Source organism: Heptranchias perlo, chromosome 22 (assembly GCF_035084215.1).
Source record: "Heptranchias perlo isolate sHepPer1 chromosome 22, sHepPer1.hap1, whole genome shotgun sequence".
Taxonomy (NCBI): domain Eukaryota; kingdom Metazoa; phylum Chordata; class Chondrichthyes; order Hexanchiformes; family Hexanchidae; genus Heptranchias; species Heptranchias perlo.
Window position 1 is genome coordinate 28,907,559 of NC_090346.1, and position 23,174 is coordinate 28,930,732.

General features: G+C 44.8%; 1 pseudogene; it reads left to right on the plus strand.

Moving 5' to 3' along the window:
• The first annotated feature begins 3,163 nt into the window (after positions 1-3,163).
• LOC137340534 (putative nuclease HARBI1) overlaps positions 3,164-23,174 on the plus strand; it is a 34,059-nt pseudogene continuing 14,048 nt past the window's right edge.

Here is a 23,174-nt window from a genome sequence, read left to right on the forward strand (position 1 = left end):
CATCTCGCAGTTTGCAGTGCACTGCTGTATAAGGGAGGTCACTGAAGCTCTCTATACAATGTGAAACACATGCATCTCATTCCCTCTTGCCAGAGACAAGCAGGAGGAGCGAGCATGAGGTTTTGCACTGATTGAAGGCTATCCCATGGTGCAGGGTGCCATTGACTGCACACACGTTGCCTTGTGTGCTCTTCATCTGAACTCGGCCATATTCATCAACAGAAAGGGATTCCACTCACTCAATGCAGTTGGTCTGTGAACACAGGCAGCGCACCATGCAGGTAAATTCATGCTGTACTGGCAGCAGTCATGATATTGTTAATTCTGCAGAGTCCTCTGTACCACCTGTATTTGAACAAGCATGGCAAGTCAAAGCTGGCTACTGGGCGACAAGGGTTATCCCCTCATGACAAAGCTCATGACTCCGGCCAGGAACCCATGCAGACTGGCACAGCAGGCCTACAATGAGAACCAAGCTGCTACAAGGAACATTATAGAACACACCATCGGCATCCTCAATCAATGCTTCCACTGCCTGGACCGCTCTGGAGGAGCATTGCAGTACTCAGCTGATTGGGTATCAAATAATGCACAACCTGGTCTTTATGAGGGAACAGCCCTTACCACCACCTATCAGGTGAGAACCTGAGAAGCATGAGCAAGAGAAGGAAGTGGAGGAGGAGAAGGAAGTGGAGGAGGAGGAGGAAGTGGAGGAGGAGGAAGTAGAGGAACAGGAAGGGGGGCTACAATGTACAGACCCTTTCTGCTAGGACTCTATGTGATCAGATTATTAATGAGTGTTACCAGTAACCTCAACCACACCTCCCCATTCACCAACAGTCCCACACTCCTTATCTTTCCTCTCTTACTCACCATCACATTGTCCTCTTCATGATTACACATTGGTTTCTCCCTCAGCTTACCGCAGAAATAAAAACCACAATCAAAAGCAAATTCAAATCCACATTTATAAATTGACTCATTAAATAATGCAGACAAGATTAAACTATTCACCCTTGTGCATTCCCTTAGTGTGTCTTTCGCGTGCCTTTACCATTCCTAGTGCTCCTACAAGATGTTTCCCCAGTGGCTGCAGCATGGGATGTGGAAGGCTGCAGACCTTCAATTGAGGAGACTGCAGATGGCCTTGGAGGAGGACCTCAAGCAGCTCTGGAGCTAGTGAGCCCGGCTTCAGACTGCACCATCTCGGTCTGGGCCGGCTAGCTGATAGGCAACAGCAAGGGCACTGGTGGAGTGGCAGGGGTGGGAGCAGGAATGCTGTCACCCTGAGAGAGGACAGCAGGTTCTTCTTCCATGGAGCCACTGCCATTACCTGGGGTGATGCCTCAGCAATCCTGGTGATCTGTTGGAGAACAAATGACTAGACTGCTGTGATGCCCTGGGAGCCTCTTTCAACAGTGGCACCGATAGCCACGATGGATGCAGTCTGAGCTTCCAAGACAGCAGTCAGAACTTTGATGGAAGCTGTGACATTGGTCATCAGACTTTGCATTATGATAGGTTCCACAGGTGTGCTGATGGAGGTGACCACCGTTCCATGTTGGAAAAGATGGGCTCCAAGCTCTGTGCAAAACCCTGTGCCAAGTTGAAGCTGGATTCCTCCATGCTCCTTGACATAGTGCGCAGGCTGTCCATCAGCTTTCTTCTGTAGCCTGGACCATTGAAGTCCTCATCAGAATCCTCTGCAGCAGAACTAGTGTGCAACCTCGCCCTCCGGCGAGCTGGCGCCTGCGGTATCCTTTCTCCCCATTCTGGCTCCTGCGCACTTATGCCCGGTGTCTCACCACTTGCAGATCCCTCCTTTATCCTAGCCTCTACAGTACGCACAGTGTCAATATCTGAGCAGGTGGCTGCAAGCGTAAGATCAAGTAACGGTAACTCTTCATCATCACCGTCTTCTTCCACTGCCTCCTCTGACAGGGAAAATACCAGTTCTTGGGTATCTGAAATGAAAAAGGGACAAGGTTAGGATGTGGTGAGTGGAGTGATGAAAGTATGAAGTGCGTGCTGACACTATCTGCAGCTTGTGAGTCAGAAGAGATTGTGGGATGAGGGAGAAGTGCGAAGAGAGAAGGAGGATTAGAATTGCAGAGACCCTCATCGATCCCTCCAGCACCACCAGTGGCTATGGCCTCAGCAATGCTCCTTCCTATGATGGTCAGCACTGTCTCCTCCATTGGTGTTAAGACATGTAGGCATACTTGTCCTCCTCCAGTTTTTTGTTGATGCCTCCTGTTATGCGCCACCTTCTCCTTCAAGAAAGAGGGAAGTGTGTCAGTGAGTGTCCTGCAAAATGTTTGGCTGATGTGGCTGTCATGGTTGAATAGCTGCCAGTGTGCGTGTCAGCTATGAGTTATGGGTGTGAGCTTTGCAACAGTGCTGTGTGTGAGCATGAGGTAAAGCATATGAGTTGAATACTGATTGTTAGGGATGTCCCTCCTTCTCTCAACCTCTTACACCAAGGCCTCCAGTGCATTATCAGAAAACCTTGATGCATGCTGTACCTTCAATATATTACAGCACAGATTCAGTTCACAATTGATTTCCACCACTTCTTACAGCCACAATGCACCTTCCCTTTAAGAGGCGCAGGCTGCCTTTAAGTAGTGCCAGCTACTCGCGATGTCAGGCCCCCTGCTGATGCGTGCAACCAATGAACAGTGCAGGTAGGACTAGCTCCAGACACCAATCATTTAAAACAGCTGGCAGCACCAATTTAATGTATTGCGTCCAGCGCAATGAATGGGCACGGGTTAATCGTGTACCACAATCCCCATGCATTTTTTGGGGGTTATCCAATTTAACCCCCCCATATCTCCATTCACACTGGAGTCACTTTCTTGTACTTGATCATCTCACCATCCTGCTCGTAACTTGCTGCTTCTCTGTCTCAACATGCACGCCATTTGAAGCTGGCTCACACATCTGCAAAACCCTTTACAAGAACCACACACTAAATCTGAGAATGAGGTGGACCACCCTCACAAAGATACACCGTCATTCGTTCCATCCTTCCCAAGCATCACTTATAGCAATCAGCACCCCAGGTGGGATAGAATATGAATTAAATGGGTCTGCACAGGGTGCATCACTCAGCACTGTTGAGCAGGAGCAGGTGGTAGTGAAAAAGGCAGACCAGGATATGGCTCGACTGAAGGCAAGCTCCGGTCCAAGCTCTGCAGAAATGGACAAAGATGCAAACATCAGTGACTCAATCTTTAAAAGAAAGATCTTCCATGCGCATCAGCAATTGCTTGAGGCATTGGACTGCTTGCCCAAGAGCTGCGGAACCATGTTGGAGCATTTGGAGGAATCCGCTTCCAGCTTGTATGGCATTCTGGCACAAGGCATCAACACTCTTCAGTCTACCTCTGTGGACACTGCAGCTGGGCCCTCTGTCCAGGAGGCTGTGTCAGCAGCACTAGCATATTTGATTGAAGCTGAAACTGGTGCCATTCCGTCTCTGGGCTCTACCCTCTCTACCGCTTCCAAAAAGCTGTGGAACCACATGGATAAGGTCCTCATTTGCATCACAGATCTCCTACAGTCTTCTCTCCAGCAGATCAGTGAGAGTCCTGAGCCGTGCTCCATGAAAGTGACACTGGCGCAATGGGAGTGGGCCATGTTGCCCTCTCTCACATTAACAACATGCCTGCTCCCCTGCCATCACTTCAACCAGTGCCATGGTGCCAGGAAGCCAGCTGGCCCTGGTAGCAGCCAAGGTGCTGCAGTCTGCAAGCAGTCCCTCACAGGCTTGACCTCCTAAAGGTCGCCTACCACAAGCATCTCAAAAGTTGGAGGCTGCTCTAAAAACCTTAGAGGTAAGTTTTTAAATGATTTTTCTGGGGCCAGGAGAAGCATTAATGCTCCTTCTGGCCCCACAAAATTTGACCCCCTCCACCCTGATCCCAACCCTTGACAACCTTTCACTGGGATTGCATCCCCCTTTCGATAAAGTACCTCGTAAAAGACTGTTAGCTAAAGTTGAAGCTCATGGAATTGAGAGCAAATTATTGACCTGGTTAGGAAATCAGCTGAGCGGCAGGCGACAGAGAGTAGGGATAATGGGCAGGTACTCAAATTGGCAGGATGTGATTAGTGATGTCCCACAGGGATCTGTGTTGAAGCCTCAACTATTTACTGTATTTATTAACGACTTAGATGATGGGATAGAAAGCCACATATCCAAGTTTGCCGATGACACAAAGATAGGCAGCATTGTAAGCAGTGTAGATGGAAGCATAAAATTACTGACAGATATTAATAGATTAAGTGAATGGGCAAAACTGTGGCAAATGGATTTCAATGTAGGCAAGTGTGAGGTCATCTACTTTGGACCTAAAAAGGATAGATCAGAGTACTTTCTAAACGGTGAAAAGCTCAAAACAGTGGAGGTCCAAACAGACTTAGGGGTCCATCTGTATAGATCATTAAAATATCATGGACAGGTACAAAAAATAATCAAAAAGGCTAATGGAATGCTGGCGCTTATATCTAGAGGACTAGAATACAAGGGGGTAGAAGTTATGCTGCAGCTGTACAAAGCCCTGGTTAGGCCACACCTGGAGTACTGTGTTCAGTTCTGGGCACCACACCTTAGGAAGGATATATTGGCCTTGGAGGGAGTGCAGCGTAGATTTACTAGAATGATACCTGGACTCCAAGGGTTAAGTTACGAGGTGACATGACACAAACTAGGGTTGTATTCCCTGGAATTTAGAAGGTTAAGGGATGATTTGGTCGAAGTTTTCAAGATATTAAGGGGAACTAATAGGGTAGATAGAGAGAAACTATTTCCGCCGGTTGGGGAGTCTAGCACTAGGGAGCATAGCCTAAAAATTAGAGCCAGGACTTTCAAGAGTGAAGTTAGGAAGCACTTCTACATGCAAAGAATGTAGAAGTTTAGAAGTCTCTTCCACAAACGGCAGTTAATGCTAGCTCAATTGTTAATGTTAAATCTGAGATTAATAGATTTTTGTTAACCAAAGATATCAAGGGATATGGGGCTAAGGCGGGCATATGGAGTTAGGTCACAGATCAACCATGATCTCATTGAATGGCAGAACAGGCTCGAGGGGCTAAATGGCCTACTCCTGTTTCTAAGTTCCTATGTTTACTTATCACAACTAGCTCAGCTCCGCAGAGGAGCCATTGGATTCTCTGCCCCGTCGAACAGTGAGTTGCCTATCAATGGCAACTCGCCAGTTACATTTAAATGTGGTCGGACCATGAAAATGGCCTCACCTGCCTCCCGCATGATGGAAGAGGTCACACAAAATCTACCCCTATGTTTCTTTCAAAGGTTTCTTCCCTTTCTGCAACTTGCTGGTTACTTTTCCTCTTCTTATGTGGCAAGGCACTATTCCATTCAGACAAATAATCTACGCAAAGAACTTTGGCAATGTCACTCAATAATAGGCCATGAAAAGTCATGTGAGAGTTATCCACTATTTACATTGATTGGAGTGTTCACCTGTGCTTAAGCCATACTCTCATTCTCATTAGAGAAAATTGTACAAAGTTCTACCCCATAATAAAACTTCACTTGGCAAGAGCGTGAATCCCCGAAACGTGCCTGATTTGCACTGCTTCTGATTTTCCCGTGGTTGCAATGTACTCTATTATGCCTGTGAACATTTTTATTTAAATAATTGACATCCTACCATGTTGCAGTTCAGCACAATGATTTACCAGTGCATCGAACTACCAGGATATTGCTGTTTTCCATTTATAGCTTCTTAACCTTTGGATTTTATTGTCTCCTCACAGCCCCTCCAGTTCTGTATACCTGCTTGGCTGATGACTTGTAGATGTAAAGCACTAAAGGGACCCCACATGAAGATACCAATGAGATTTCTCCTATCAAAGAATTTAACAAAAAAGTTGGCATCAGTTAGAACATTTGGACTTTTTGCTAAGGATCAAGGATGTCTCGGAGCGGCTACAGAACATTTTGGAGGGGGAGGGCGAACAGCCAGCTGTCGTGGTGCACATAGGCACCAACGATATAGGTAAAAAAGGGGATGAGGTCCTAAAAGCAGAATATAGGGAGTTAGGAGGTAAATTAAAAAATAGGACCTCAAAGGTAGTAATCTCAGGATTGCTGCCAGTGCCACGTGCTAGTCAGAGTAGAAATAGGAGGATATTTCAAATGAATACGTGGCTCGAGGAATGGTGCAAGGGGGAGGGATTCAAATTCCTGGGACACTGGAAACGGTTCTGGGGGAGGTGGGACCAGTACAAACCGGATGGTCTGCACCTGGGCAGGGCCGGGACTGCTGTCCTAGGAGGAGTGTTTGCTAGTGCTGTTGGGGAGGGTTTAAACTAAAGTGGCAGGGGGTTGGGAACCTGAGCAGGGAGAGAGAGGAAAGCGTAACAGGAAGGGACAGAAGGTATGGAGTAATAAGTAAAGTGTTAAAAAAGGAAAAAGCAGGAACTAAGCGTCACAAAACAGATTTGAAAGTTCTTTATCTGAATGCACGTAGCATTCGTAATAAAATGGACGAGTTAACGGCACAAATAACTACGTATGGGTATGATCTTGTGGCCATTACAGAAATATGGCTGCAGGGTGACAACGACTGGGAATTAAATATGCCAGGGTATTTAACAATCAGGAAGGACAGGCAGGAAGGAAGGGGAGGTGGGGTGGCCATGTTAATAAAGGAAGGAATCACTGTAATACAGAGAAATGATATTGGGACAAAGCATCAAGATAATGAAACAGTTTGGGTGGAGATAAGGAATAATAAGGGAAAAAAAACATTAGTGGGCGTAGTATATAGGCCTCCTAATAGTTGCAACTCTGCTGGAAGAAGTATTAATCAGGAGATAGTCGGGGCATGTAATAAGGGAACAGCCATAATTATGGGGGATTTTAATTATCATATTAACTGGACAAATCAAATTGGGCAGAGCAGCCTTGAGGACGAGTTCATTGAGTGCATCAGGGATGGATTTCTTGAGCAGTATGTAACTGATCCTACAAGGGGGCAGGCAACCTTGGACCTGGTCCTGTGTAATGAGTCAGGATTAATTAATAATGTCCTAGTTAAGGATCCCCTTGGAACGAGCGACCACAACATGGTTGAATTCCATATCCAATTAGAGGGTGAGAAGGTTGATTCTCAAACAAGCGTACTGAGCTTGAATAAAGGAGACTATGATGGTATGAGAGCGGAATTGATTAAAGTGGACTGGGAAAATAGATTAAAGGGTAAGACGGTACATGAGCAGTGGTGTTCATTTAGGGAGTTATTTTACAACTTTCAAAATAAATATATTCCACTGAGGAAAAAAGGGTGTAAAAGAAATGACAGCCATCCGTGGCTAAGTAAAGAAATCAAGGATAGTATCCGACTAAAAACAAGGACATATACGGTAGCCAAAGTTAGTGGGAGGATAGAAGATTGGGAATTCTTCAAAAGACAGCAAAAAGTAACTAAAGGATTGATTAAGAAAGGGAAGTTAGATTATGAAAAGAAATTAGCAAAAAATATAAAAACAGATAGCAAGAGTTTCTGTAGTTATATAAAAAGAAAAAGGGTGGCTAAGGCAAACATAGGTCCCTTAGAGGATGAGACCGGGAAATTAATGGTGGGAAACATGGAGATGGCAAAAATGCTGAACAAATATTTTGTTTCAGTCTTTACAGTAGAGGACACTAAGAATATCCCAACACTGGACAAACAGGGGACTCTCGGGGGAGAGGAGCTAAATACGATTAAAATCACTCAGGAGATGGTACTCAGTAAAATAATGGGACTCAAGGCGGATAAATCCCCTGGACCTGATGGCTTCCATCCTAGGGTCTTGAGGGAAGTGGCAGTAGGGATTGTGGATGCTTTGGTGATAGTTTTCCAAAATTCCCTGGACTCAGGAGAGGTCCCGGCAGATTGGAAAACTGCTAATGTAACACCGTTATTTAAAAAGGGTAGTAGGCAGAAGGCTGGAAATTATAGACCAGTTAGCTTAACATCTGTGGTGGGTAAAATTTTGGAGTCTATTATTAAGGAGACAGTAACGGAACATTTAGATAAGCATAATTTAATAGGACAAAGTCAGCATGGCTTTATGAAGGGGAAGTCATGTCTGACAAATTTGCTTGAGTTCTTCGAGGATATAACGTATAGGGTGGATAAAGGGGAACCAGTGGACATATTTAGACTTCCAGAAGGCATTCGACAAGGTGCCACATAAAAGATTATTACTTAAGATAAAAAATCACGGGATTGGGGGTAATATTCTGGCATGGGTGGAGGATTGGTTATCGAACAGAAAGCAGAGAGTTGGGATAAATGGTTCATTTTCGGACTGGCAACCAGCAACCAGTGGTGTTCCACAGGGGTCGGTGCTGGGTCCCCAACTCTTTACAATCTATATTAACGATTTGGAGGAGGGGACCGAGTGCAACATATCAAAATTTGCAGATGATACAAAGATGGGAGGGAAAGTAGAGAGTGAGGAGGACATAAAAAACCTGCAAGGGGATATAGACAGGCTGGGTGAGTGGGCGGAGATTTGGCAGATGCAATATAATATTGGAAAATGTGAGGTTATGCACTTTGGCAGGAAAAATCAGAGAGCAAGTTATTTTCTTAATGGCGAGAGACTGGAAAGTACTGCAGTACAAAGGGATCTGGGGGTCCTAGTGCAAGAAAATCAAAAAGTTGGTATGCAGGTGCAGCAGGTGATCAAGAAAGCCAACGGAATGTTGGCTTTTATTGCTCGGGGGATAGAATATAAAAACAAGGAGGTATTGCTGCAGTTATATAAGGTATTGGTGAGACCGCACCTGGAATACTGCATACAGTTTTGGTCTCCATACTTAAGAAAAGACATACTTGCTCTCGAGGCAGTACAAAGAAGGTTCGCTCGGTTAATCCCGGGGATGAGGGGGCGGACATATGAGGAGAGGTTGAGTAGATTGGGACTCTACTCATTGGAGTTCAGAAGAATGAGAGGCGATCTTATTGAAACATATAAGATTGTGAAGGGTCTTGATCGGGTGGATGCAGTAAGGATGTTCCCAAAGATGGGTGAAACTAGAACTAGGGGGCATAATCTTAGAATAAGGGGCTGCTCTTTCAAAACTGAGATGAGGAGAAACTTCTTCACTCAGAGGGTGGTCGGTCTGTGGAATTTGCTGCCCCAGGAAGCTGTGGAAGCTACATCATTAGATAAATTTAAAACAGAAATAGACAGTTTCCTAGAAGTAAAGGGAATTAGGGGTTATGGGGAGCGGGCAGGAAATTGGACATGAAGCTGAGTTCGGATCGGTCAATGCCCTGTGGGTGGCGGAGAGGGCCCAGGGGCTATGTGGCCGGGTCCTGCTCCGACTTCTTGTGTTCTTTAGATTTGTGGTTGGGATCAGATCAGCCATGATCTTATTGAATGGCGGAGCAGGCTCGAGGGGCCGATTGGCCTACTCCTGCTCCAATTTCTTATGTTCTTATGTTCTAAAAAGTTTCACTCCCCATAATACTCGAGGCACAAGTCTCCAATTGGACATGTAATTATTTAGAGCCAAGCAGTGCTGAGTATTACCTGCGGGGCTAGAAATAATGAGGAGACAGAATACAGCACTCCCAGGATTGAAACTTGAACTGATGGCTATTCAAGCATTGCTACTCACTAAAGCATCGGCTCATGTACATCTCAAAATGTCAGAACTGTCACACATCCTAAGAAAACAGTGGTAAAACTTCAATGAAGAAATCTTGCTGAAAGGACTTTTTGTTTGTGATTTCACAAATGTTTAAATCAAATGTTTTAATTGAATAGAATTATACATGAGGGTAGGAGATTTAAGGTCACCTGTGTTACATATAATTAGGTACATAATGATGTGGGTCCTTCACTGGTGGCATTACTATTACAAGGTACATGCATTATCTGCTTTAATTTTCCATTATGGTTGGAGTGCAGACCTATGCCTTACAGAGCCAATAATTGGTTAACCAGTTGTGAGCAGCCTTACTGGTATACTGAGGGTCAGTGTGGACTGAAATAAGAATCTGAATTGAACCCAAATCTGGTGATATTCAGACAAATTCAAAAGAGTGCCTCCTGTTTGTGCATTGCAGCTATGGCTCCCATTCTGTACATTTGGAAAACTTCCAACCCCCTCAAATAGTCAATCAAGCATTATGTTTTGTGCTGGTTCTCTTATATTGGAAGTGACTGTCAATAATAGTACAGTGTGTACTTTATGAATAATAATGTGGAAATCCATGTTTATATTATGCTGTCCCAGGTTCTGAATCAAGTGGTTTGAATTTAAACCATCCAAACCTGAATTTGAATTTCAGCAATTCTGCATTTCCATATTACTATCTCCTGTCTTTTGCTATTTGAGCCTTCAGCTCTTTGCTCATATCATCTTAGTACAGCTTCCACTTACTACTTCCACTGGCAGTCAGGGTTGTCACTATTAAAGAACATTTTCTCTATGCAGTGCTTCTGGCAATTCCTCCAGGATTTAGCTTCTGAAAAAATGCTTTGCACCAGATTTTTTTGTTTACTTTGTTAGCTGGGCTCATGCTCAAGTCCGTTTATTAAACTGGGCGAGTGATGTCTATGATATTTTATTAAGGAGCATAATCACCTAAAGATTATTTAGCTTCGGGTATTGAGGCTGTGTGCTGTGTTTGTTAGTTATTGTGCGCCTGTATTAATGCACTTTTAGTGATCACTGCTTGTAATGATCAATTAGATATAATGCTTGAATTGTTCTTGCAAAATTTTTTGGTAAAGCACTGATATACAATTTTTACTGAAAATAGTTGGAATTGCAAACTTTGTGCCCCAAAACATCAGCAAGAATCCCACGTCACAAACACAGAATTTGACATATTCAGTCACCATATTTTTGGGTGCAGAATGGGCTCTGCGTTCAGAGCACACTGCCAATCATGTGGATGCAACTATGCCCAAAATTGGTATCCTTGCTTCATTTAAATAGAATAGGTGGGCTGCTAGTGCTACTCGTGCTATTCATTGGCAGGTCACCTGATGGGGGCATCATTTTCATCTGTTGCTAATGCCATTTAAAGGTAGCTTGCCCCTCTCAAAGGAGAGGTGCACATTGGCTGCAGGCAACTGTGACTGAAGTTTTCTGTCAATGGCAGGCAGAGCAGAAGCTGCCAGGGGCCTCATTTTTCTGATGCTGCATTAGAGGTTTGGTAGAGGAGGTCAGTAAGAGGAGAACATCTTCTTTCCACCAAATGGGAGGAAGATATCCAGGCAAGCTGCGTGGCACGAATGAGCAGATGTGGCAGAGCGGATGAGTGCCAGAAGCATCGCCCTTAGGACATGGCTGCAACGTCAATAATAGTTCAATGACCTCACTTTGGATAGCTAAGGTAAGCCTCCTAACTCATATCTCTCATCACTCTCTACTTATCCCTGCACCACCTGTAGCCCCAGCACACTCGACCCTTTCCTGCCCCCAATGCCGATACTCTTCTCCATTCACTACAGCACACTTGACTCCGCCTCCTTAAGCTCCTACTGCAGCATTCTGCACCTGTTATTCTCCTCACTATTACTTCCTTTATCTCCTCACACCTCTGCCATATTTCACATACCAACAACACTGTTATACCCCGACATGCACATCGTCAAGACACCTCACTACGCTAATACTAACAGTTTCCCTTGCTTTCTTGCAGGGCAAGCTTGCACTCAATAAAAGGAAGCAGGCAGCCACAGTAGGAGGGAACGCCAGTCACCCCACTGGAAGAGCAAGTGATGCACATCATGGCAAGGGGCATGTCAGGTGTGTGGTAACTGGAACGGCTAAAGGGCAAGTTATCTCCCATCTTTGCCTCATTCCCTTCTCACTTAAATCTCACCCTCACATACTCTGCATGACAAATTGCTGCTGCCACTCTTCTGTCTCTGCTTACCCCTGCCACTAAATGCTACATCCTTGTTCCTTTCTTCCATTTCAGGTTCAGACGCACCACACAGCCCTGAGGGAGCAGAGGAAGAAGAGGGCAGCACTCCAGCAAACATCAGATCAGATTCTGGCACGTCGTGTAATTCAGAGGGTAGACTAGAGGGGTCTCCACAGGGAGACATACCCAGCACCAGTGCACAGGAACAAGGGCAGAGGGATTGGAGAATAGGAGCTTTGCACCAGGGCATGCGCTGCCTGTGGCAGTGAAGGTCACCATGGCTCTAAACTTTATTGTCTCTGGCTCCTTCTAAACTGCTTCAGATGATATTAGTAACATCAGCCAGTTTCCTGTATTCACAGTAATCAGGCAGGTGACAGATGCACTGTTTGTGAAGCACTAATACTTCATTAGCTTCTCCATTGAGGCTGACAAGCAGGAGGAAAGAGCAATAGATTTGCCTGCACTGCTGGATATCCAGAAGTGCAAGCCATCATAGACTATACGCACATAGCCCTGCGTGCTCCCCATCACAAACCAGTGCAGTTTTTCAACAGGAAGGGGTTCCATTTGCTGACAATACAACTTGTTTGTGACCACAGGCAGTGACTCATGCAGACCTGGTTTCCTGGCAGTAGTCATGAATATTTCATGCTGCACCAGTCTTCAATAGTCTTTCTGTTCCATCCAGACCATCAGGTGGCAGGCTGGCTGCTGGGGGACAAGAAGTATCCCCTCACCAATTAGTTCATGACTCCTGTCAGGAACCCAGGCAGAGACACGCAGTGATGACAGAATCATGCAACTACCAATGTTCTCATACAGCAAACGATTGGTGTCCTGAAACGAATGCATGATGTACACGTTGGGCAAGGAAACAGCCTAAGGCCTGATTGCCCGATTAATATGTCCTCCACTTGCCTAATCAGTTTCAGTACTAGTACTAGTGGAGCCCCCAATCACATAATCAGCCCTTATATCAGAAGGTGGAAATCCCAATGCCTCACATCTGATATAGTGATCATTTGATTATAGTGTGCCAATACCTGACACATCAAAATTATAATTCCAGCTTTTAGGAGTCCTTGTCACACACTACTCTGTAGCCAAGAGGAGAGATTAACAACCTGCTCTCAAATCTCAGCTCATGCTACTCTTGAACTAACCATTAGGATCCATGGAAGATCAACATGGAACATACGAATAAAGACAGAAAGGAAAAGACCCTCTGGTCCATCCAGCCTGTCCCACACAATTGTGATACCTTGTGCATCACAATATATACACTCTCCACCCCACCCAAAATCTTGTGATCTCATGGGAGAGGTGAAAAACTAAATAAAAACCAAGAGCAATTTGGGGGTAAAAATCTGGCAAATTCCTCTCCGACCCCCCCAGGCAATCAAAACTAGTCCAGAAGATCGCCCTGACCCTGATAATTGTATGCAATACCTACATTTTGTACCAAATGATCTTCGCCCCAGCCAGAAACAGTTCCATCTTTCACTTGAAGGAATTCAGTAAATCAGCATCCGCCACATGAGCCGGCAGCCTGTTCCAGAGGTTCACTATTCTCTGGGAAAAAAAACACCTCCTGACACCTAACCTAGACCTGGCCTTGTAAAACTTAAAATTCTGACCCCCCTGGTCCTCTCTAACCTATTTAATTGGAACAAACTGTCAATTCGAACAAAACCTATTCCCTTCATCACCTTTTAAACCTCGATCAAATCACCCCTAGGCCTATGCTTCTCTAAAGTGTAGAGTTCCATCTCTTTTAGCCTATCTTGATGCTTTCAACTGGGAATTAGTATAGTGGCCCTCCTCTGCAGCATTTCCAAAGCCCTTCCATCACCAACCTTATGAGGAGACCAAAATTGGACACAGTATTCTAACTGAGGCATGAACAAGGTCATGTACAAGGACAAAATAGTATGCTTTGCCTTAGAATTATAGAATCATGGAATTATAGAATGGCTACAGCACAGGAGGAGGCCACTTGGCCCATCGAGACCATGCCGGCTCTTTGTAAGAGCAATCCGGTTGGTCTCATTCCCCTACTGTTTCCCCACAGCCCTGCATGTTTTCTCCCTTCAAGTGTTTATCCAATTCCTTTTTGAAAGCCATGACTGAATCTGCTTCCACCACCCTTTCAGGCAGCGCATTCCAGATCATAACTACTCGCTGCGGAAAAAAAGTTTTTCCTCATGTCAAAGAATCATAGAATCATAGAAATCTTACAGCACAGAAAGAGGCCATTCGACCCATCTCTATGCAAGATCAATCCAGCTAGTCCCACTCCCCCGCCCTATGCTCGTAGCACTGCAATTTATTTCCTTTCAACTACTTATCCAGTTCCCTTTTGAAAGCCACGATTGAATCTGCCTCCACCACTCCCTGGCAGTGTATTCCAGATCCTAACCACTCGCTGCTTAAAAAAGTTTTTCCTCATGTCGCCTTTGGTTCTTTTGCCGATCACCTTAAATCTGTGTCCTCTGGTTTGCGACCATTCCGCCAATGGGAACAGTTTCTCTTTATTTACTTTATCTAAACCCTTCTATCAAATCTCCTCTCAACCTTCTCTGCTTTAAAGACAGCAACCCCAGCTTCTCCAGTCTACCCACGTAACTGATGTCCCTCATCCCTGGAACCATTCTAGTAAATCTTTTATGCCCTGTATACCCAAGTCCAAGTCATTAATATATATTAAAAAAAGCAATGGTCCTAGTACCAGCATCTGGGGAACACCACTGTACACCTTCCTCCAGCCCGAAAAACAACCGATCACCACTACTGTCTGTTTCCTGTCACTTAGCCAATTTCGTATCCCTGCGGCCACTGCCCCTTTTATTCCATGGGCTTCAATTTTGCTGACAAGCCTATTATGTGCCACTTTATTAAGTGCCTTTTTAAAGTCTATATACACAACACCTACCACATTCCTACCATCAACCCTCTCAGTTACCTTCTCAAAAAGCTCAATCAATTTAGTTAAACACGATTTGCCTTTAAAAAATCTGTGCTGACTTTCCTTTATTAATCCACACTTGTTCAAGTGACTATTAATTTTGTCCCAGATTATCATCTGGGACAAGCTGCCCCACCACTGTGATTAAACTGACTGGCCTGTAGTTACCAGGTTTATCCATACACCCTTTTTTGAACAAGGGTATAACATTTGCAATTCTCCAGTCCACTTGCACCATCCCCATATCTAAGGATGAATGGAAGATTATGGCCAGTACCTCTGCAATTTCCACCCTTACTTCCCTCAGCAACTTAGAATGCATCCCATCCGGACCGAGTAACTTATCCACTTTAGTACAGCCAACCTTTCTAGTACCTCCTCTTTATCAATTTTTAGCCCATCAAGTATCTCAACTACCTCCTCTTTTATTGTGACTTTGGCAGCATCTTCTTCCTTGGTAAAGACAGATACAAAGTACTCATTTAGTACCTCAGCCATGTCTTCTGCTTCCACACGTAGATTTCCTTTTTGGTCCCTAATCAGCCCCACCCCTCCTCTTACTACCCGTTTACTATTTATATGCCTACAGAAGACTTTTGGATTCCCTTTTATGTTAGCTGCCAGTCTATCCTCATTCTCTCTCTTTGCCCCTCTTATTTCCTTTTTCACTTCTCCTCTGTACATCCTATATTCAGCCTGGTTCTCACTTGTATTATCAACCTGAAATCTGTCCCCTTTTTTTGCTTCATCTTACTCTCTATCTCTTTCTTAATCCAGGGAGTTCTGGCTTTGGTTGCCCTACCTTTCCCCCTCGTGGGAATGTACCTAGACTGTACCCGAACCATCTAGTCTTTAAAGGCTACCCATTGTTCGATTACAGTTTTGCCAGCCGATCTTTGATTCCAATTTACCTGGGCCAGTCCATTATCAACCCACTGAAATTGGACCTCCTCCAATTAAGTATTTTTATGCTAGGTTGCTCCTTGTCCTTTTCCAAATTAACCTAAACCTTATGATACTATGATCACTGTTCCCTAAATGTTCCCCCATTGACACTTGCTCCACTTGACCCATTTCATTCCCCGGAACTAGTTCCAGCAATGCGTCCTTCCTCATTGGGCCAGAAACTTACTGATCAAGAAAGTTCTCCTGAACACATTTCAGAAATTCCTTTCCCTCTTTGCCCTTTACACTAATACTATCCCAGTCTATATTAGGATATTTGAAGTCCCCCATTAGCACTACTCTATAGATCTTGCACCTCTCTGTAATTTCCCCGCAAATTTGCTCCTCTATATCCTTCCCACTAGTTGGTGGCACCTCTATTGTTTCTTAACTCTAACCAAGTAGATTCTGTCCTTGACCCCTCCAGGACATCCTCTCTCTCCAGCATTCAATATTCTCCTTAATCAATACTGCCACCCCTGCACCCCCCCCAATCCTTTTTTTCCTTCCCTATCTTTCCTGAACATCTTGTATCCAGGAATATTTAGTACCCAATCCTTCCCTTTTTTGAGCCAGGTCTCCATTATCTCCATTACATCATATCCCCATGTGGCTATCTGCGCCTGCAGCTCACCAACCTTATTCACCACGCTTCGTGCGTTTACACAGATGCACTCTAAACCTATCTTAGACCTTCTCACATTCTCTCTTACTCTGATCCCACCTAATACTGTACTGTTTCTTACTCTAGTGCTATCTGTCTCTCCCAATCCTTTGTGCACCTTATTTCTCCTTTCTAATGCTACATCCTGATGCCCTTATAGTCAGTTGTCCTATAAATGCACCCCGACACCCTACTCACTCTAGCTATCGCTTCACGACATTGTTCATGAACCTTTAGAGATTTATGCACTAAAATGCCCAGATCTCTTTCTTTCTCCACCAGCTTTAATGCTTTTCCCTGAAGAGTATAAGTATGTTCAGCATTCAACCTGCCCACATGAAAAACACTGCACTTTTCCAAATTAAAACATAATTTTCCAGTCACTTTTGTCCTGAATTTCCCATCATTCCTTGTGGGGATGCAGTTTTTATTTATCTGTCACCTCCTCCTGACAGCCCAAAGAAGACTTGGAACTCCCTGTGTGAGGAAACAAGAGCAGGAACTAACTGAACATTTGGCACGATCCCTCATCAGCCTGTGTATTGGTAGCTCTCACCTGGCCATATATTCATGCAAGGTAATTCTATGGTCCATTAATTGCAGTGATAGCATCTCCCACTTAGCTTTTGATGACTGATTCATCCCCCATTATTACAATGCATTTTTATTCTATCTCAGTAATACTTATTGTATTTTAAAGATTATACATTCACTTGAATTAACTTATTATTGGATTGGGTCTTAAGCAGTGACACATAATTACAAACTATTTTGATGTATCTAAACATGAATAAAGAAACAACAAATTGTAGGACAGGTTATACTGGAACTCAGTACTAAGCAGATATAGTCAATCAGAATTGAAATTATAATGAAAGACACTGTTATTGTAGAGTGCATCTAAGATATTTTTGTTTTTATTTTAATTTAAATATAAGAAATAAAGATTTAGATGATTCATATAGAATTCAAAATTGTTCTTTAATTTTCATTTTTAATTTCATTGCTTATTTGGAAGCAATACAAAAGATATGGAGACATTTATTGAAATGATATTAACCTTTGTGTCTTCTACACTAGAATCATAGAATCATAGGAAGGTTACAGTAACAGAAGAAGGCCATTCGGCCTGTCGAGTCCGTGCCGGCTCTAAGCAAGAGCAATCCAACTGGACCCACTCTCCCACCCTATCCCCGTAGCCCTGCAAATTTTTTCTTTTCGAGTACTTATCCAATTCCCCTTTGAAAGCTACTATCTTTTCTGATTATGATTGGCAGCTGCTATGTCCCAGTCATCATGAGCTCTCTATTTCAGAGCTGTCCTGGTCCTCAGTTCCCTTTCATCCTTTGCCTCATCTGGCACTTTAACAAAAAACGTTTTCTTCCTTTCAGTTGTCAAGGACCGCAAGCTACAAGAACTCTTAGATACCTTCTTCACTTTCCTCTGACCCCATCCTTCCTTCCAATCTCACGCTTTGTCGTGTTTTCACTAACCCCTCTGTTCTTCCCCTCTCTGACCCTGAACAATCAGTCTTCAGCAAAGGCTTCAGCTTCATCCCCTTATGCCCCCACCTCAATGAATATCGAGCAAGACACGATGCTGAGCTCTTCTTCCATTGCCTTTACCTCCGCGCCCACTTCTTTGGCCAGGAGTCCTCCCTCCCATCTTCAGAATTCTCATTCCACCTGGATCCCTCCCTCTGGCCTCTTACCCTCTCTTGATCTTTCCATTGGGAATTGCCAGCGTGACATCGGCTGTCTCAATTTCTCTACTCCCCTCACTCACTCTAATCTACCTCCCTCTGAACTGGTAGCACTCTGTTCTCTCAGGTCCAACCCTGACATTGTAATTAAACCTGCTTACAAGGGCGGTGCTGTTGTTTGACAAACAGATTTCTGGCTGAACGCCAACTCTCCAACATCTCCTCCTACCCCCCCCCCCCCGGACATCAAGCCATCATTTTGCAAACCGTCACTGACCTCATCCCCTCTGGAGATCTTCCCTCCATGGCCTCATAGTCCCCAAACCCCGCACAACCCGCTTCTACCTTCTTCCCAAGATCCACAAACAGGACTGCCCCGGTAGTCCCATCGTTTCATCCTGTTCTTGCCCCACAGAACTTATTTCTTCCTATCTCGACTCTATTTTTTCTCTTCTTGTTCAGTCTCTTCTGACCTACATCCGCGACTGTTCCGATGCCCTCCACCACTTTAACCATTTCCAGTTGCCTGGCCCTAACCGTCTCCTTTTCACCATGGACATCCAGCACCTCTACACCTCCACCCCCACCAGGATGGCCTCCGCTTCTTCCTTGAACGGAGGCCCAACCAGTCCTCATTCACCAACTCCCTCCTCCGCCTGGCTGAACTTGTTTTTACAATGAAGAACTTCTACTTTAACGACACTCACTTCCTCCAAATAAAAGGTGTTGGTCTGGGAACCCATTTGGGTCCCATCTATGCCTGCTTTTTCGTGGGTTATGTGGAACATTCTTTATTCCAGTCCTACTCAGGTCCCCTTCCTCACCTCTTTTTCCAGTACATTGATTATTGTGTTGGTGCTGTTTCCTGCTCTCGCCCCGAACTGGAAAATGTCATCAACTTTGCTTCCAATTTCCACCCATCTCTCGTCTTTACGTGGTCCATCTCCGACTCTTCCCTTCCTTTCCTCAACTTCTCTATTTGCAATTCTGGGGATAGGCTGTCCATCAATATCTACTATAAGCCCACCGACTCCCACAGCTAACCTGATTACACTTCCTCCCACCTCGCTTCCTGTAAGGACTCTATTCCATTCTCCCTGTTTCTCTGTCTCCGTCGCATCTGTTCTGACGATGCCACCTTCCACTCCAGTGCTTCCACTATGTCTTCTTTTTTCTTCAAACGAGGATCACCCTCCAATGTGTTCGACAGGACCCTTGATGTGTCGGTCCCATTTCCTGCACTTCTGCCTTCACTCCTTCCCCACCCTCCCAGAACTACAATATGATCCCCCTTGTCCTCACTTTCCACCCCACCGGCCTCCACATTCAATGGATCATCCTCCACCTTTTCCGCCACCTCCAGCAGCATGCCACCACTGAACAAATCTTCCCCTCCCCTCCCCTTTCAGCATTTTGAAGGGACCATTCCCTCCAGGACACCTTGGTCCACTCTTCCACCACCCCCAATACCCACTCTCTTCTCCTTAAACCTTCCCATGCAAGTGCAGGAGATGCAACACCTGCCTTATCACCTCCTCCCTTCCCAGTGTCCAGGGTCTCAAGTACCCCTTCCAAATGAAGCAGCGATTTACTTGTACTTCCTCCAAATTAGTATGCTGTATTCACTGCTCACGATGCGGTCTCCACTGCATTAGTGAGACCAAACACAGATTGGGTGATCGCTTTGCTGAACCTCCGTTCAGTCTACAAGCGTGATCCTGAGCTTCCGGTCACTTGCCATTTTAATTCTCCGTCCCACTCCAACTCTGACCTCTCTGTCCTCGGCCTCCTACAGTGTTCCAATGAAACTCAAGGCAAGCTCGAGGAACAGCACCTCATCTTTTGATTAGGCACTTTACAGCCTTCCGGACTCAAAATTCAGTTCAACAACTTCAGACCATAACCACCACTCCAATTTCTCAGATGGCAGATGCTGGTAATGTTTCTGCTGTAACCATTTACACATCCTCTGGACCCATCTTTTGTTTCTTTATTATCTCATTATCACCCCCTTTTGTCTTGTGCAATCATCCCTTTTGTCATTAATCACACCACCCTATCACCCTTTAGTTCTTTCCCACCCCCCACACACACTTTTCCTCTGCCTCTGCACTAGCTTAAAAACTGTTAAATCTCTAACTTCTTCCAGTTCTGATGAAAGGTCATCAACCTGAAACATTAACTCTGTTTCTCTCTCAACAGATGCTGCCCGACCTGCTGAGTGTTTCCAGCCTTTTCTGTTTTCCCATAAAAAGGCTTCAAATATCCTTTTCTCCAATCTATTCTTCACGGGAGGAGAATCTTGGGTAGCAGGGGAGGAAAATGGGCTTTTGGGCTAAGTCACGCGTCTTCCTGACCATCGCAGTCCACCAGTCAGCAGGGATGGAAAAAATGTGCAGGCAGTTTTCTGAGGTGGGAATTTAGCAGTAGGTTTCCCAGTCCCATCATCCTCCATTTTGTGCCCTGGGACTGTATGAAAATGAACGGAATCCTGGAGGAAAATATAGCCCTGACTATAATAGAACCCACAGGCTGTTTATTTCATAAGGGGCATCAAAGCGAAGCCCAACCCGATCTTTCCCTCATGTCCCCAAGCAGACATTTTCCAGAGGGAGTCAGTTGATAGCAATCAGGAGCATTTTAGTTCTTTGTAACCCTTTGTATTGAGGATAATTGCAGCGCCTCTACTGTCATTCTAACCAAAATCAGCAAACTCAGCACATTAGGGGACCTAACCTGAGGGCGTACTCTTTCTATGGCATGAAATTCTACTCTCAAATGCCAGTTGCCCAGGTACATGGCAGATGCAGAGGGGGATGGAAAACCCAGTGTGGAGCCCTTGTCCTAGTCTTGGCACTAGCCCTGGGTTTTCCAAAAGGCGTATGCTGGGAGCACAAGAGGCGGTTCTCATGCCACCCCAGGAATTCTGATCTATTGTGTTCTTGGTGCCGGCCAACACTATGCACCTTCAAAAGCTGGAGCAAAACACACTCCTGCAGGTGTACAGCTTCCTTAAAGTACTCTTAAAGCTGGCTTTTTGCTGTGATGTATGGGAGCTTATTTTTGTTTTATTTTTGCTTTCTTTGCATCGCACTTGTTTTGGTTCATTGTTTGGATTAGATCTTTATTTTGTTATCTTATTTTGTTTTGAATTTAGGTTTTGCTCCCCTACCATTGAAGTCGGCAACAGCACCCTGTAGATAACATGGGCATTCCTTTGGGAGATAGCCAAGCAGAGACAGGTGCATCATCTGCATGCTTGTCCCCAATAGGGACTATGGAGGGTTGGGCCATTATGTCTTACGACAGTTGTACAGGGCTTTGGTGAGACCTCACCTGGAGTACTGTGTACAGTTTTGGTCTCCTTATCTAAGGAAGGATATACTTGCCTTAGAGGCAGTGCAATGAAGGTTCACTAGATTCATTCCTAGGATGAGAGGATTGCCCTATGAGGAGAGATTGAGTAGAATGGGCCTATACTCTCTGGAGTTTAGAAGGATGAGAGGTGATCTCATTGAAACATATAAAATTCTGAGGGGGCTTGACAGGGTAGATGCTGAGAGATTGCTTCCCCTGGCTGGAGAGTCTAGAACTAGGGGGCATAATCTCAGGCGAATGGGTCAGCCACTTAAGACTGAGATAAGGAGGAATTTTTTCACTCAGAGTGTTGTGAATCTTTGGAATTCTCTACTCTAGAGGGCAGTGGATGCTGAGTCATTGAGTATATTCAAGGCTGAGATCGATAGATTTTTGGACCCTGGGGGAATCAAGAGATATGGGGATTGAACGGAAAAGTGGAGTTGAGGTCGAAGTTCAGCCATGATCTTATTGAATGGCGGAGCAGGCTCATGGTGCTGTATGGCCTACTCCTGCTCCTATTTCTTATGTTCTTATGTGCAGGGTCAGTTTTTCAGGCATGTCAAGGGCTTGAGACCTGTTGTGTCCCTCCAGTTTGTAAATGCCCCCTTTTGATAGAGTCTTTAATGGCCTTACCCACCATCAGTGAAATATTGCCAGTGAGGGTGGAAGGTTTATCATGCATGAATATGTCTTACCTTGTGCTCACATTAGAGAGTCTTAAGTGGCTGACCCATTCTCCTGAGATTATGCCCCCTAGTTCTAGACTCTCCAGACAGGGGAAGTAATCTCTCAGCATCTACCCTGTCAAGCCCCCTCAGAATTTTATATGTTTCAATGAGATCACCTCTCATCCTTCTAAACTCCAGAGAGTATAGGCCCATTCTACTCAATCTCTCCTCATAGGGCAATCCTCTCATCCTAGGAATGAATCTAGTGAACCTTCGTTGCACTGCCTCTAAGGCAAGTATATCCTTCCTTAGATAAGGAGACCAAAACTGTACGCAGTACTCCAGGTGAGGTCTCACCAAAGCCCTGTACAACTGTCGTAAGACATAATGGCCCAACCCTCCGTAGTCCCTATTGGGGACGAGCATGCAGATGATGCACCTGTCTCTGCTTGGCTATCTCCCAAAGGAATGCCCATGTTATCTACAGGGTGCTGTTGCCTACTTCAATGGTAGGGGAGCAAAACCTAAATTCAAAACAAAATAAGATAACAAAATAAAGATCTAATCCAAACAATGAACCAAAGGGGTCTGTAAAGATAAGAAAGCACACCATGTGGTTGAAGGCAAATTCTGTGTGTGTGTGTGTGTTGCTGGCATGTCATTGCAGAACATTGTTAAGAGATAAATGCGGGATTCACTGATCTTGGCAAACTTTGGCAGGATGTTGAATTTCTTCTTCATTTGTGAGGGTAACCTCTTAACTGCAGACACTGTATTGACTTCCTCAATCACCTCTTCCCGAGCAGCCCTGGCTGCAGCTTTCTGAGTAGGGCAGCCCTCACAACCAATCATGGCAGGATTCAGAAAAGGGAGCTGTCCTCCCTTCGCACTGTGAATTGGCAGATTCCTAGTTCCTTTCAGTGCAATATAGACAAGAGAAAGCTGT